This window comes from Bos taurus, chromosome 10 (assembly GCF_002263795.3).
Source record: "Bos taurus isolate L1 Dominette 01449 registration number 42190680 breed Hereford chromosome 10, ARS-UCD2.0, whole genome shotgun sequence".
Classification (NCBI taxonomy): Eukaryota; Metazoa; Chordata; class Mammalia; order Artiodactyla; family Bovidae; genus Bos; species Bos taurus.
In genome coordinates this window covers 29,329,028-29,342,583 of record NC_037337.1, presented here as the reverse complement: position 1 = coordinate 29,342,583, position 13,556 = coordinate 29,329,028, and positions in this window count along the sequence as shown.

Sequence of the window (13,556 nt, the reverse complement as noted above, 5' to 3'; positions counted from 1 at the left end):
GATTTTACATTATCAATGTCACTCTACTAACCAGTTCTAGATTCCTCTCTGTATTGATGGAGGAAATGAGGCGAGATACAGAATTGGCGAGATATCTATAAAGGGGTGTGCCTGGACTTCATATCTTTCATTTCTATACTTCTTACTTGGTTCACTTCTCCAAGATTTAAGTCTAACCTTTTCCAGCTAAATTGTACTAACCTTAAGTCCTTGGAAAGGCCTTACAGAACATACCACTCTCTCTCCAGGAAAATCTCTCTCCCACACAATTATCTGTCATGAGCTTACCCATCTTTCCCAGCTCAGCTCAAATGGTGCTTCTTCTACACTCTTTCAGATACCACACCCTCAAATCCTAACAGAATTAATCCCTCCAACCTCTATTATCTTTTCTTATTTTATGTTGTTTTTAGAAATGTGCTCACAATGGTCTTCACAGTTAATCTATAAACTTCTGGAAATAGCGTATTTTAATCAAAGCCATTTTGATTTCCCCCCTGATTTGTGCTCCAGGGGTACCATTTGCAGAATTCAATAGGAATGGTGCCCCCTGGAGTTGTTCAAGAAAAGGATGACCCTGAAAACAGAGAGTGGGTTAGATACAGAAAGCACACAAATCAAAACCGAATTTCATTGGATTTCACTCTATCCTGGCACTTGGAAGCTGTGGTACCCGGGACATTACTTAATCTCCCTGAGGTCAGGTTTCCTGATCTGTAAGATGTGCATTACTCCTGCTTCACAAAGTTATGTGTGCTCAGTTGATTAGTTGTGTGCAACTCTGTGCCCCATGGACTGTAGCCCACCACGCTCCTCTGTCCATGGAATTTTCCAGGCAAGACTACTGGTGTGGTTGCCACTTTCTACACCAGAGGGTCTTCCCAACCCAGGGATCGAACCTACATGTCTTGCATCTCCTGCATTGGAAGGTGCATTTTTTACTGCTAGTGTTACCTGGGAGATTAAATGAACTAACATATGTAAAACTCCTAACCTTATGTGTGCCATGCGTAAGTACTTAATTCTCATCATTAGCCAACACAAAATATGTTTCATTCTTTAATCTTATATTACTTTTGCACATGGCATACGCTGAATGTTTTTAGAATGAAAGAATGAACAATTCATTCCACTCCCTTTATCTAGAACAGTAGATACATCCTCCCTGTCCTCTCCACCCTCCTGGGAGATGCTTACCTGTACACTCCCATTAGTACACTCTCGTTGGCAGTACAGCACCCCATAGCGGAATTCTCAACAAAGGGCCACATCCCCTAGGAGGCCAATCTGTAATCACTGGGGATGCAGTTTGAAAGCCTCTGTTAAACTCCTTAGAGCAGTAGGCACCTCTGATTGAGAATCAGTGATGAAGAACATATTCTCTCCACTAACGGCACCCTCCTTTCCTTAAAGACACTACACAAGGACTTCCCTGGTGGTTTAGTGGTTTAGACTCCACACTTCAACTGCAGGGCACACGGGTTGTCCCCTGTATTGGGTTGTAATTATCTTTATTTTAGCTATTCTAACTGATTTGCAGTAATAGCTCATCATGTTCTTGACCTGCATTTACCTAATGATTAACAATGGTGAACACTGCTTAATTTACCATTTGTATATTCTCCTTGGTGAGATGTCTCTTCATGTTCTTTGACTATTTTCTTCTTGGATTATTTTTTCTTGATGAGTTTGGGAAATTATTTATATATTTTAAATACAATCCTTTGTCAAGTATGTGATTTGCAAACATTTTCTTCCAGTCTATAGCATTTCTTTCATCCTATCAACAGTTTTCACACAGCAAAATTTTAAAATTTTAATGTCAGTTTATGGATATTTTTTATTTTATGGATCATGCCTTTGTTTGATCCAAGCCCTAAGTCCTTAAGTTATTTTATTATGTTTTCTTCTAATTTTATTTTTAGTTTTCTGTTTTACATTTAAGTCTATGATCCATTTTCAGTTAACTTTTTGTATGAGGGTTTATATTGAGGTTCATTTCCTTGTCTATGAATGTTCAATTCCTCCAGCACTGTTTGTTGAAAAGACTAACATTCTTCCAATGAATTGTTTTTGCACCTTTGTCAAAAATCTATTGGCCAAATCATAGTCTTTCAACAGGTTCAGCTAGTTAAATCCAGTTGTGGTAATACAACATTTAGCTCCTAGGTAAATGCTGTTGTAAGTGAAAATTTTTTTCCTTTTCATTGGAAAAGTAGAACTGTAGAGGTAAGTCTATTTTTATTCTGGGCTTCTCAAGTAACTCTATTAGTATTTGGGCTTCCCTTTTGGCTCAGATGGTAAAGAAACTGCCTGCAATGCGGGAGACATGGGTTTGATCCCTGGGTCGGGAAAGATCCCCTGTGGAGAAGGAAATGGCAACCCACTCCACTTAGTATTCTTGTTGGATATGACTGAGCAACTAACACTAACAAACAAGTAACTCTTAGCATTTAGCAAGGGTATTTGGATCTTTCTATGGAATAAAACATAGTTTGAAGTCCTGGGCCCCTATATATATAAATTTTTAAGAGTATGGCCCATATGTTCCTTCTCCTGGTACAGTGTGTAATCCATGAATGTGAACCACTTGCTGTGAATACAAACCCAAATATATGCCTTCTTGATGTAGTTCTGTTCATGTGACCCTGGCAAATAGAAAGAATGATATATGCATCAAGAATATGAAGACCTATTTAACACATCAGTTTTTTTTTTTAATGAATCTAAAAACAATTAACTCTTTAGATTCCCTATGGCACTCCCTACACCTAGCTGTCCTCTTGTAATGAGGCACCAGAGAACTCTAAGCTTCAGCAGCTTAGGGAAACAAAGAATTGATGGTTTCCATTTACTGTTTTGGACTTCCCTGGTGGCTCAGACGGTAAAGCGTCTGTCTATCAATGTGGGAGACCTGGGTTTGATCCCTGGGTCGGGAAGATTTCTGGACAAGGAAATGGCAACCCACTCCAGTACTCTTGCCTAGAAAATTCCATGGATGGAGGAGCCTGGTGCAGGCTACTGTCCGTGGGGTCGCAAAGAGTCGGACATGACTGAGCAATTTCACTTGTTTACTATTTTGAGTTCTGACTCTTTATCTCAACAGCTTAGTTTTACTGAGAACTGCTCCTGTTTTGTTCCAGTACCTAAGGCTATAGAGGAGGTCTAGACTAATTAGCATGACTGCAGAATGCAATTTTAACCATTTTCTTAGAAATCCCACAAGTCAGAAGGATTTGTGCTGTCGTGCTATTTTAGCTCCCTACAAATATCACAACATAGCAAGACAAATTGTTGCAGCGTCAAGAATTAACTTTGTTTTCTGATTAAGGAGAATTCGTTTTCAGTCGTTGGATTGCATAATGGAAGAAGATCAGAAATGTAGCCTTAATACAGTTTAAAAATCTTGCATTACTCTCTTAACATGCAGATATGTGAAAAATGAAATCTTTTGAGATTTAAAAGAATTCACTTATTTTTCATTTTTATAACTTTTCATAACATTAAGACTAACTTGTCAATCAAAACTAATAGAATAAAATAAAATTTCCTGTATCATTATTAGAGCTGTTCACAAGGTAACAGTGAATTTGCACACTTTGTGATCAAAGTTTATGACATCAGGATGGTAGAGGCCTTGGGAATGCCACTGGAGGCTGGAGGCTGTGTGATGTGGTCTCTGACATAGAACAATGAATGTCCCTGCATAGGTCTGGCATCAGGGGATGAGGTTGAGTGGATGGCTGCCCCTTAGTCCTCACAGCAGTTGGATGAGGAGAATGTCAGTAGGGTCAGTAGGGACCATGATGTATGGCTAACTCTTCTCTCCCATTTTCCTGAAAGAACAAAAGCTGAAGATCCTGGTTATAATACAAGGAAGGGTGGGTGGCAAGGGGAGGAAGCAATACAAACACATTGATATCAGGTATCCCATTGATCTTGAAAAGGTGGGCTGAGGAACAGATTTGACTTGATGAAAAAAAAAAAGATCTTTTTTTGTACCGTGATTTCTATGGGAACATTCATTCATTCCATTTATGCAGTGTTTTACAATGACCTATTTTGTTGGGAGTTTTGGGCTTCCCTGTGGCTCAGGCAATAAAGAATCTGCCTGCAATGCAGAAGACCCAGGTTCAATTCCTGGGTCGGGAAGATCCCCTGGAGAAGGGAATGGCAACCCACTCAAGTATTCTTGCCTGGAGAATTCCATGGACAGAGGAGCCTGGCGGACTACAGTCCTTGGGATCAAAAAGAGTTGGACACAACTGAGCAACTGACACTTTCACACTTAAAATAACATCTAAATGTTTCCAGTCCCTGTCTTTCCTCCCATTCAGAAAAAAGAATCTTGTGTTTGCTAGCATCTTCTTACTCTCTTGATCTCTGCTGATTGATCCCAGAGCAGTTGCTATACTTGAACTGCCAGAGTAGAATCAGAAATGGGTGAGAAAAAGTGAGGAGAGGGGGGAAGTGAAGGAAGGTAGCTAAATTGAGCTTCATCACATCAATAAATAGTGGGAGAGAGGGGAAGGGGAGAAAATGGATTGGGTAGAAAGGGGTGGGGAGCGTCTTGACAGGTGAATCAGCCTGAGGGCCAAGTGGTGGGAAAGAAATCGGTAGAGGACAGAAAGGTAAAGACCAGGGTGCTTCAGTCATGAAATAAGACCTCCCCTTAATATTTAAAATTTATTTAGTAGTTTGACAGACACCATATAAAGAATTGGAATTGCTCTTTGGCAGTAGGTGGGAGAATGAAGTCTCATTTGGACCTGATGCTGATACTTACAGAAGCAAGGCGATGAGAATCCAGGACTCATAAGCGTTACCCCACAGCATGGAATCCAACAGATCCAGACTCTGTAGAGGGGACTTTCACTTAAGAGGAGGGATGTGTCCAACTTTAGAACTGGGCAGGCAGAGGAGCAGATTCCAGTAAATCAGACAAGACATTGGTAAAGTCCCGAATCCAAAGGGAGTTGGTAAGGATGGTGCAAATTCGAATGTGATCAACCAGAGCTACAGCAGAAGTTGAGCACTGTCTCCATTTCTCTACTACCTACAGGGGTGGGAGGCTCTCATGTTTTGGAAGGAGGTCAGATGAAGTCAAGGAAACCCTGAGCTGAATTACTGCTGGAGTCACTAAAAGATCCTAAAAGGGAAAATATTTAGTAAATGTTTTTATACTTATTTTCCTCACCTGACCATGCCAAACTGTTGATTGGTGGGTGTTTATTTAGAATATAAACAAACGATTTTTATGATTGCTGTCACATACCATTCTAAGTATTGGAATTCAAATTAAACTCATTTAAATTCAATGCATATTTGCATAATGCCTATTGTTTATATAGTATTGAATTTTGCTGATTGTGCCAATAGTAGTGCCAATAGTGCCAATTCTGACAGCAATTTTTCTATATCTAGGATCGCACATCTCATTTAGTTGTCCATGTCTTTTTCTTATTATTATTGAAGTACAGTTGATTTGCAAATTTGCGTTAAGTTTCCAGTATGCAGCAAAGTGAATCAGTTATACATATATCCACTGTTTTTTTAGATTCTTTCCCCATATAGGTCATTACAGAGTATTGAGTAGAGGGCCCTGTGCTATACAATAGGTCCTTATTGATTTTGTGTATAGCAGTGCATATGTCAATCCCAAGCTCCCAATTTATCCACTTCCTCTCTGGTAACCCTAAGTTTGTTTTCTATATCTGTGACTCTATTTCAGTTTTGTAAATAAGTTCATTTGTACCATTTTTTAAAATTCCACATATAAGGAATATCCTATGGTATTTGTCTTTCTCTGACTTCACTCAGTATGACAATCTCTAGGTCCTTCCATGTTGCTGCAAATGGCAGTATTTCGTTCTTTTTTATGGCTGAGCAATATTCCACTGTATATATGTACTACATTTTCTTTATCCATTCCTCTGCTGAGGGACACTTAAGTTGTTTCCATGTCTTGGCTATTGTAAATAGTGCTGCAATGAATATCATGGTGCATGTATATTTTCAAATTATTATTTTCTCTGGATATATGCCCAGGAGTAAGATTGCTGGATCATATGGTTGTTCTATATTTAGGGATTTTTTTTTAATTTATGTTTGTTTTTTGCCAGGCCACCTACCTTGTGGTATCTTACATACCCACCAGGGATGAACCTGAGCCCCTGGCAGCAAAAGTGCAGACTTCTAACCACTGGACTGCCAGGGAATTCTCTATATTTAGTTTTTTAAGGAACCTCCATACTGTTCTTCATAGTGGTAGCACCATTTACATTCTCACCAACAGTGTTGGAGAGTTCACTTTTCTCCACACTCCGTCCAGCATTTATTGTTGGCAGATTTTTTGATGATGGCCATTCTGACCAGTGTAAGGTGATATCTCACTATAGTTTTGATTTGCATTTCTCTAATAATTAGTGATGTTGAGAATTTTTTCATATGCTTTTTGACTATCTGTATGTCTTCTTTGGAGAAAAGTCTATTTAGATATTCTGCCCATTTTTTGATTGGGTTGTTTGATTTTTTGATATTGAGCTGTGTGAGCTGTTTGTATATTTTGGAGACTAATCCCTTGTTGGTTGCTTTGCTTGCAAATATTTTCTGCCATTCTGGGGGTTGTCTTTTGGTTTTGTTTATGGTTTCCTTTGCTGTGCAAAAACTTTTAATTAGGCCTCATTTGTTTATTTTTACTTTTATTTTTATTACTCTAGGAGGTGGGTCAAAAACTATCTCTGTTTGCAGTTGTCGTGTCTTTCTAGCCTTCTTTTATATGAAACAGTTCTGCCTTCTTTTGTTTTCATGACCCTGATACTTTGAAGACTGTAACCCAGTTGTTGCATGAAGTATTCCTCATAGTACATAATCTTCTTAATATTAAAAAAGATACAGATAGAGAATATTCTTGTTCAAGGAACCTGAGAAATTATCCCACATTGCTTAATTTTACAGATGCGAAATCTAGTCTGTAAGCTAATTTAAAGTTAATTTTATATGAGTACTCCAAACATTACAATTTCATTAGGCAGCTGATGCATATAAAGGGTTTGGTGGGGTTGCAGTACATTCAGACGGTCCCATGGAGGCATCGGGAGGCTGAAGACTCATGAGACCTGGAGAGACAGAACACAGAGCATCAGGCCCCCCGTGAACAGGACCCCTCAGCAGAAGGAACCACTTTGTCACATTTTCTGAAGATGGCCGTATGTCTTTCTAGGACTTGGCCATTCCCTTATCAAGTGAGGAGTCCAAGTCCCTTCCTCCTCTAATCTGGCCAAACTTGTGACTGTTTTCATAAATAGAATGCAGTGGTGGAGACACTGAGTGGCTTCCAAGTCTAGGTTAGAAAAGCCCCTGCAACCTTTGCCTGGTTCCCCTGGAATTTAGCCACCATACTTTGAAGAAGCCTGAGCAGCCCATGAAAAGGCTCAAAGTACTAGGCTCACAGGTCTGGTTGAGGTACTTGGAAACAGCCAGTACCAGTTTTCCAGCCACATGAGTGAGAAATCTTGAAGGCAGGTCCTCCATCCTCCAATCAAACAGCCCCAGCTAATACCTTGGAAAAGAGACTAGCTGTTCCCATGAGAACCTGCCCAAGTTGTAGATTTGTATGAAAAAAAGGAAATGTCTTAACTGTCTTCAGCATCTAAGTTGTATGTGTGGTTTTTTTCCCAGAGATGTAGATAACCAGAACACTAACTTTCAGATCCTGTGAGCAGGAGGCAAGAAAGCAAGAGCAAGGTGCTTAGAGTCCTTCAGACACAAAACCAAGAACAGGGTCCCAGTTTAAGCATACTGCAACTGCAGGTACCCAACCAGAAGAAGTCAAACAGAGGGCTCTTTCCATCTACTGGACCTCATGAGCAAGACTCACTAGTCACTCCTGAAAGACTGCAGCCGAGAAATCCTGAGGGTCATCCCCGGTTCCCTGCGTGGCTCCAAGAAGCTTTGCTGGATTAACCTTCACCTTCCTGCACTCCATCCTTGGCCTTCACGCTAAATACCACATCTCATCTTTGTCCTGCTTCTCCAGTTTGTAGTGAGTCTCTTTCATACCTCAGTGAGTCTCTGCCTCACCCTCAGTGCTTAACTCCAGGTTTTTGAAACTGGGACACTTGAAGCTGAATTGTAAGCAGTTGCCTCTATAGTATTGACCCAAAGTGTGCAAAGGCAATCAGAGCCATCGTGCCTAAGACCAACCCACTTCCATAAGAGCCACTGCACCAACTACCCAAGTCCTGAGACTGTCTCAGGAAGATAAAAGCTAATCTATGGCAATCACTTCCCAAATGTGGGGTGAGGTTTTCTCCCACAGGTTGATAGCGGGCCCCTTGACAGTCATCGAAAGAGCTTTCAATCTTTCCTCAAATTTATTAGCCACTCATTTTCCTTTTCTCAAGTACATCTAGGGAGTAGTTGAAAGGCTTAATTGCAATTGATAAACTCTAATTAGGGACTTACGGTTTCTCTAGAGTTTAGGACCAATAGCTACAGACTCTTATTAGAAAATGTAATTAATGTATTCCCATTACATTTTCACTTACTAGTGGAGAAACCAGAACTGTGGTGGAAAGTTTTCACAAAAATGAAAAAAGTTAGGTAAATTACCATTTTTAAATCTCATTACAGAAGGAAAACCCTCTTTTAACACAAGCTCATTCAGCTAAATGAATAAAAATGTTTCTCCACATTTTTTTTTAATTCCCATTTTTCTTCCTTGTTTTAAAATAAATTAAGGCTTAAAAAGATATTCCAGTTTCCAGTGAAATCAGTTCCTCATGGATTGGGAAAAATGTAATCATGGTCATAAAGAGCAAATGAAACAAAGATTCCCATGGCTAAGACACAAAGTTAACATCTGATGATTCAAGGGAAGGATGGTATTTCACAGTTCTGTCCATGCTGTGAGAGAAGACATTAAAGCTACTGTACTAAGACATATCCCCACCAATCTACCAAAATGACAAAAATTCCACAAATAAAGATTCACTGCTACTGCTGCTGCTGTTAAGTCGCTTCAGTCACATCCGACTCTGTGCGGCTCCATAGACAGAGGCCCACCAGGCTCCCCTGTCCCTGGGATTCTCCAGGCAAGAACACTGGAGTGAGTTGCCATTTCCTTCTCCAATGCAGGAAAGTGAAAAGTGAAAGTGAAGTCGCTCAGTTATGTCCAACTCGCTTAGTGACCCCATGGACTGCAGCCTACCAGGCTCCTCCATCCATGGGATTTTCCAGGCAAGAGTACTGGAGTGGGTTGCCATTGCCTTCTCCGAAAGATTCACTACTTTTTACTAAATCTTTTTGCATTTGGAATCAACCTGTTAAAATACTATTATTCCTGGAAAGAGTACTATATCAATTATGACCAGTTATTGAGGTTTTATCTCGAACATTTTGCAATAAAGAATTGCTGCCTTAAAATGAGAAAACAAATGTCCTAAGTGAATGAGGGTACAGAACAGATGCTTTGGATATGAAAAGGAATTTCACAGCGTTTCAGGAAAGCTGGTCTTCGTGGGATACAGAAAGTTGAAGTTGAAGAACTAGTCTTCTCATCTTCCAGGGTTGGCCTTCATCTTTGTTAGCACACCCAGAGTAAACTATATTCTAATTGTGTGTTGTGTGTGTTAGTTGCTAGTCATGTCCAACTCCATGGACTATAGCCAGCCAGGCTCCTCTGTCCATGGAATTCTCCAGGCAAGAATACTGGAGTGGGTTATCATGCCCTTCTCTAGGGAATCTTCCCAATCCAGGGATTGAACCCTGGTCTCCCACATTGCAGGCAGATTCTTTGTCATCTGAGCCACCAGGGAAATCCAAGATTATAATTACATAAAAATAATGACAGAATTAAGCATAATGAAAATTTATTCATGCTATGTTTTTCCTCTTTAGCTGGAAGTCTTCTGCACTTTTTTCCCTTGGAAATGCCTAGTCTCTTCTCAAGATGTAGCTCCTTTGTGAAACTTTCCAGGAATCTCAAACTCCTAGAGCAATTAATTACTCTGTCTTATTTATTCTTACAGAATTTTGTATATACCTCCATTATAAATGTATAGCCCCTGTTAGAACATGAGCTCCTAATTTTTTTTTTTTTTGACCACATCCTGCAGCATTAAGGATCTTAGTTCCTCTGCCAGGAACGTAGCCACTAAACAACTAAGGATCAAACTCCCATCGCACACAGTGGAACAGTGTGGAAGGTCAGAGCTTTAACCACTGGATGGCCAGGGAAGTCCCAACTCCTAATACTTTGATGGTGCCTATAGGTGAAAAATACGCCTGCCAATACAGGAGAGATGTGGGTTCAATCCCTGGATTGGGAAGATACCCTGGAGGATGACATGGTAACCCACTCAAGTATTCTTGCTTGGAGAATCCCATGGACAGAGAAGCCTGGCAGACTACAGTCCATAGAGTTGCAAAAAGTCAGACACAACTGAAGCAGCTTAACATGCACACAGGCGAACAGAAGAGTGTCTAAAGGTTAAGAGATGTGAGAAGCATTGGGACACCTGCAATTTCTGTGCTATAGAATTCTTTTCCAATTCAAATGCAACTCATATGTTATTTTTCCTTCAGGAACATTCAGAATAGAGACAAATAGAAATCATCAGCAATATGCAAATCAAGAAACTATTCCCAGTTAATGAGTATATATTGGCAGGCATTTTACCAAGCTTACTTAACAAAGCAAATCTCCTAAGAAATAAACTCGATGAGACCCTATTATATAACATCTGAACGTGTACATTTGCAAATCAGAAAAACAGAACTCTGAAATTAGCAACAAGTGCCTTGATACAAGGGAAACAGCCATTTAAGGCCAGGCCAATAACAGCACTCAGTAGAATCCGAACAAGCAGGAAAGGGTGCAGAGTCAGAAAGAAATAATTCACTAATTTTCTATAAGGATAGATTGGAAGTTAATCCTTAAATACCATGATATAGCATTTTTATTTATTCTCTATTGATCAGACACTGAGTTAACTGAATAGTAAACTATTGTTCTTGTTCATCAATGTGAGTTCAGGCATTCTCAATCCTTTGATGAAATTTTCAAAAATTAGAAATAATTTCTCAAGTATTATCATAGAGAGTTATCTCAGTCGATTCTACTGATTCAAAAATTGCAAAGGTAATTTGTAAAGGTAACCTTGGTATTCAGAATGAATCCAACAGATAAGCTTTTTTCCTTATAGAATTTTCCCCTAAGAGGCACATTTCTGTCTGATGTGCTATACAGCCTCCAAGCATACATTCTCTCTAATTTTATATTCCTAAGTACTAGTACAGTGACTAACATATGTGGGCACTCAATAAGCATCTGTTTATGAGTGAATCAAAAGGCTGCCATAGTTCCTTTCAGCTAAACACCAAAGGTGAAGCAGTTGAGTGTTTTACTGATGGGTACATAGTCTATCTTGCTGTTGATGATAAATATCATACAATAAACCTATTGGTACAACAGTGACTTTCATTAAATCAAACTGTGTGTGTGTGTGTGTGTGTGTGTCTTGATTCTTTACCAGCTGAGCCACAAGGGAAGCCCAACAATACTGGAGTGGGTAGCCTATCCCTTCTCCAGTGGATCTTCCAGACCCAGGAATTCAACCAGAGTTTCCTGAATTGCACGCAGATTCTTTACCAACTGAGCTATCAGGGAAGCCCTTATATTAAACAGCTCATGTAAATAATGTCCTTTTTTTTTTTTTAAATAGTGAGGTCTCTATAATTTTTTAAAAAGCGTGTTCTTGCAGAGAAGATGGATCTAAATGGGGTCAATGAGAACTTTGAGATAATACTTTCTCACTTCTGGTTTAGTTTGTAATCCAGAAAATAGTGGTAATGAAGATCAAAGATATGGGGTTTCATGCAAAAGAGCATTTTTATCCAAAGGTACATCAGCTCAAGTTTGTACACACTATTTATGAAACTTTCGATTCTTCATCTCTAAACCAAAGTGAGCCCCAAAAAGCTTTTCTGAATCAAATTTAGATTGATTTGGGTCAGTATCTCAAAACTAGAATCTGAATGAGGATTCTTCATGTCAAATTTTAGTTAGGCTTTCTTAAAGCCATAAAGTATCCTCTTTACTCATGTGTTCCTCCAAAACTAGAAAAGTAGATATTTCTTTTTCTGATAAAGACATATGCCAAAGTCATAACAGCTACTTAAAATGGGGAAGATGGTAGGAAAAAATTAGTCTAATTAACACTTGGCAGAAATGCATCACTACACATATTTTTAATTAAAGTTTCTGAAACTAGACTCAACGTCAACACAATCAGTAGTAGTCACCATTTGTATTGACACATCAAGGTAAAACTGTAACTCTGGGATCAAAGAAGAGTAATGAGTTGTGACAGTAAAGAAGTCTTTTATTAATTTGTAGGTTGAGTTATGCACAGAAAACTCTTCTCAGATTAGATCAAGAGATGGTGCACACAAACACGATCAACTTGAAGGACTGAAATGCTAAATAGTTCAACTCTCATTAGTTTGATTAAAACAGCATCTTTTATTCCTTAGAAAATATCCAGTCTTTGAGAGACCACATTTATTGTTCTCAGGCAACGCTTTTGTACAGTGGCTCTAAGTAATAAAATAGTTCTTAAGTTGGAACCAGAAGTATGCTAGCTTGTGGGAAGTCTAACCCAGTTCAAACCAAGAGGCAGGAGGGCTCAGAAATGACCTGATAGCTGTAAATAGAACCCCTATCTATTATCATACAGTCTGACCAGCAGAGAGAAAGGGTTGGCCAACTTTCCTATTTTATATCACTATGCTAATTCAACCCTTTTATTACATGGAATGGAGACACAGTCATTGAGGTAAAAAATAAATAAATAAATAAGACAGATCATATGGATACACAAGAACCAACCCTTGCAGGTCTCGGGATCTGAGGTAATTCCATTAACCACGTTGTTGTTCAGTGATTAAGTCATGTCTGGCTCTTTGCAACCCCATGAACTACAGCACACTAGGCTTCCCTGCCCTTCACTATCTCCTGGAGTTTGTTCAAACTCACATCCATTGAGTCAGTGATGCCATCCAACGATCTCATCTTCTGCCACCCCCTTCTCTTCCTGTCTTCAGTCTTTCCCAGAATCAGGGTCTGTTCCAATGAGTTGGCCCTTCACAACAGGTGGCCAAAGTATTGGAGCTTCAGCCCTTCCAATGAATATTCAGGGTTGATTTCCTTTCAGAATGACTTGTTTGATCTCCTTACTGTCCAAGGGACTCTCAAGAGTCTTCTCCAGCACCTCTGTTCAAAAGCATCAATTCTTTGGCACTCAGCCTTCTTTATGGTCCAAATCTCATATCCTTACATGACTACTGGAAAAACCATAGCTTTAAGTAGACAGACTTTCATTGGAAAAGTGATGTCTCTGCTTTTTAGTACACTGTATAGGTTTGTCACAGTGATTCTTCTAAGGAGCAAGCGTCTTTTAATTTCATGCCTGTAGTCACCATCCACATTGATTTTGGAGCCCAAGAAAATGAAATCTGACACTGTTTCCATATTTCTCCCATCTATTTACCAT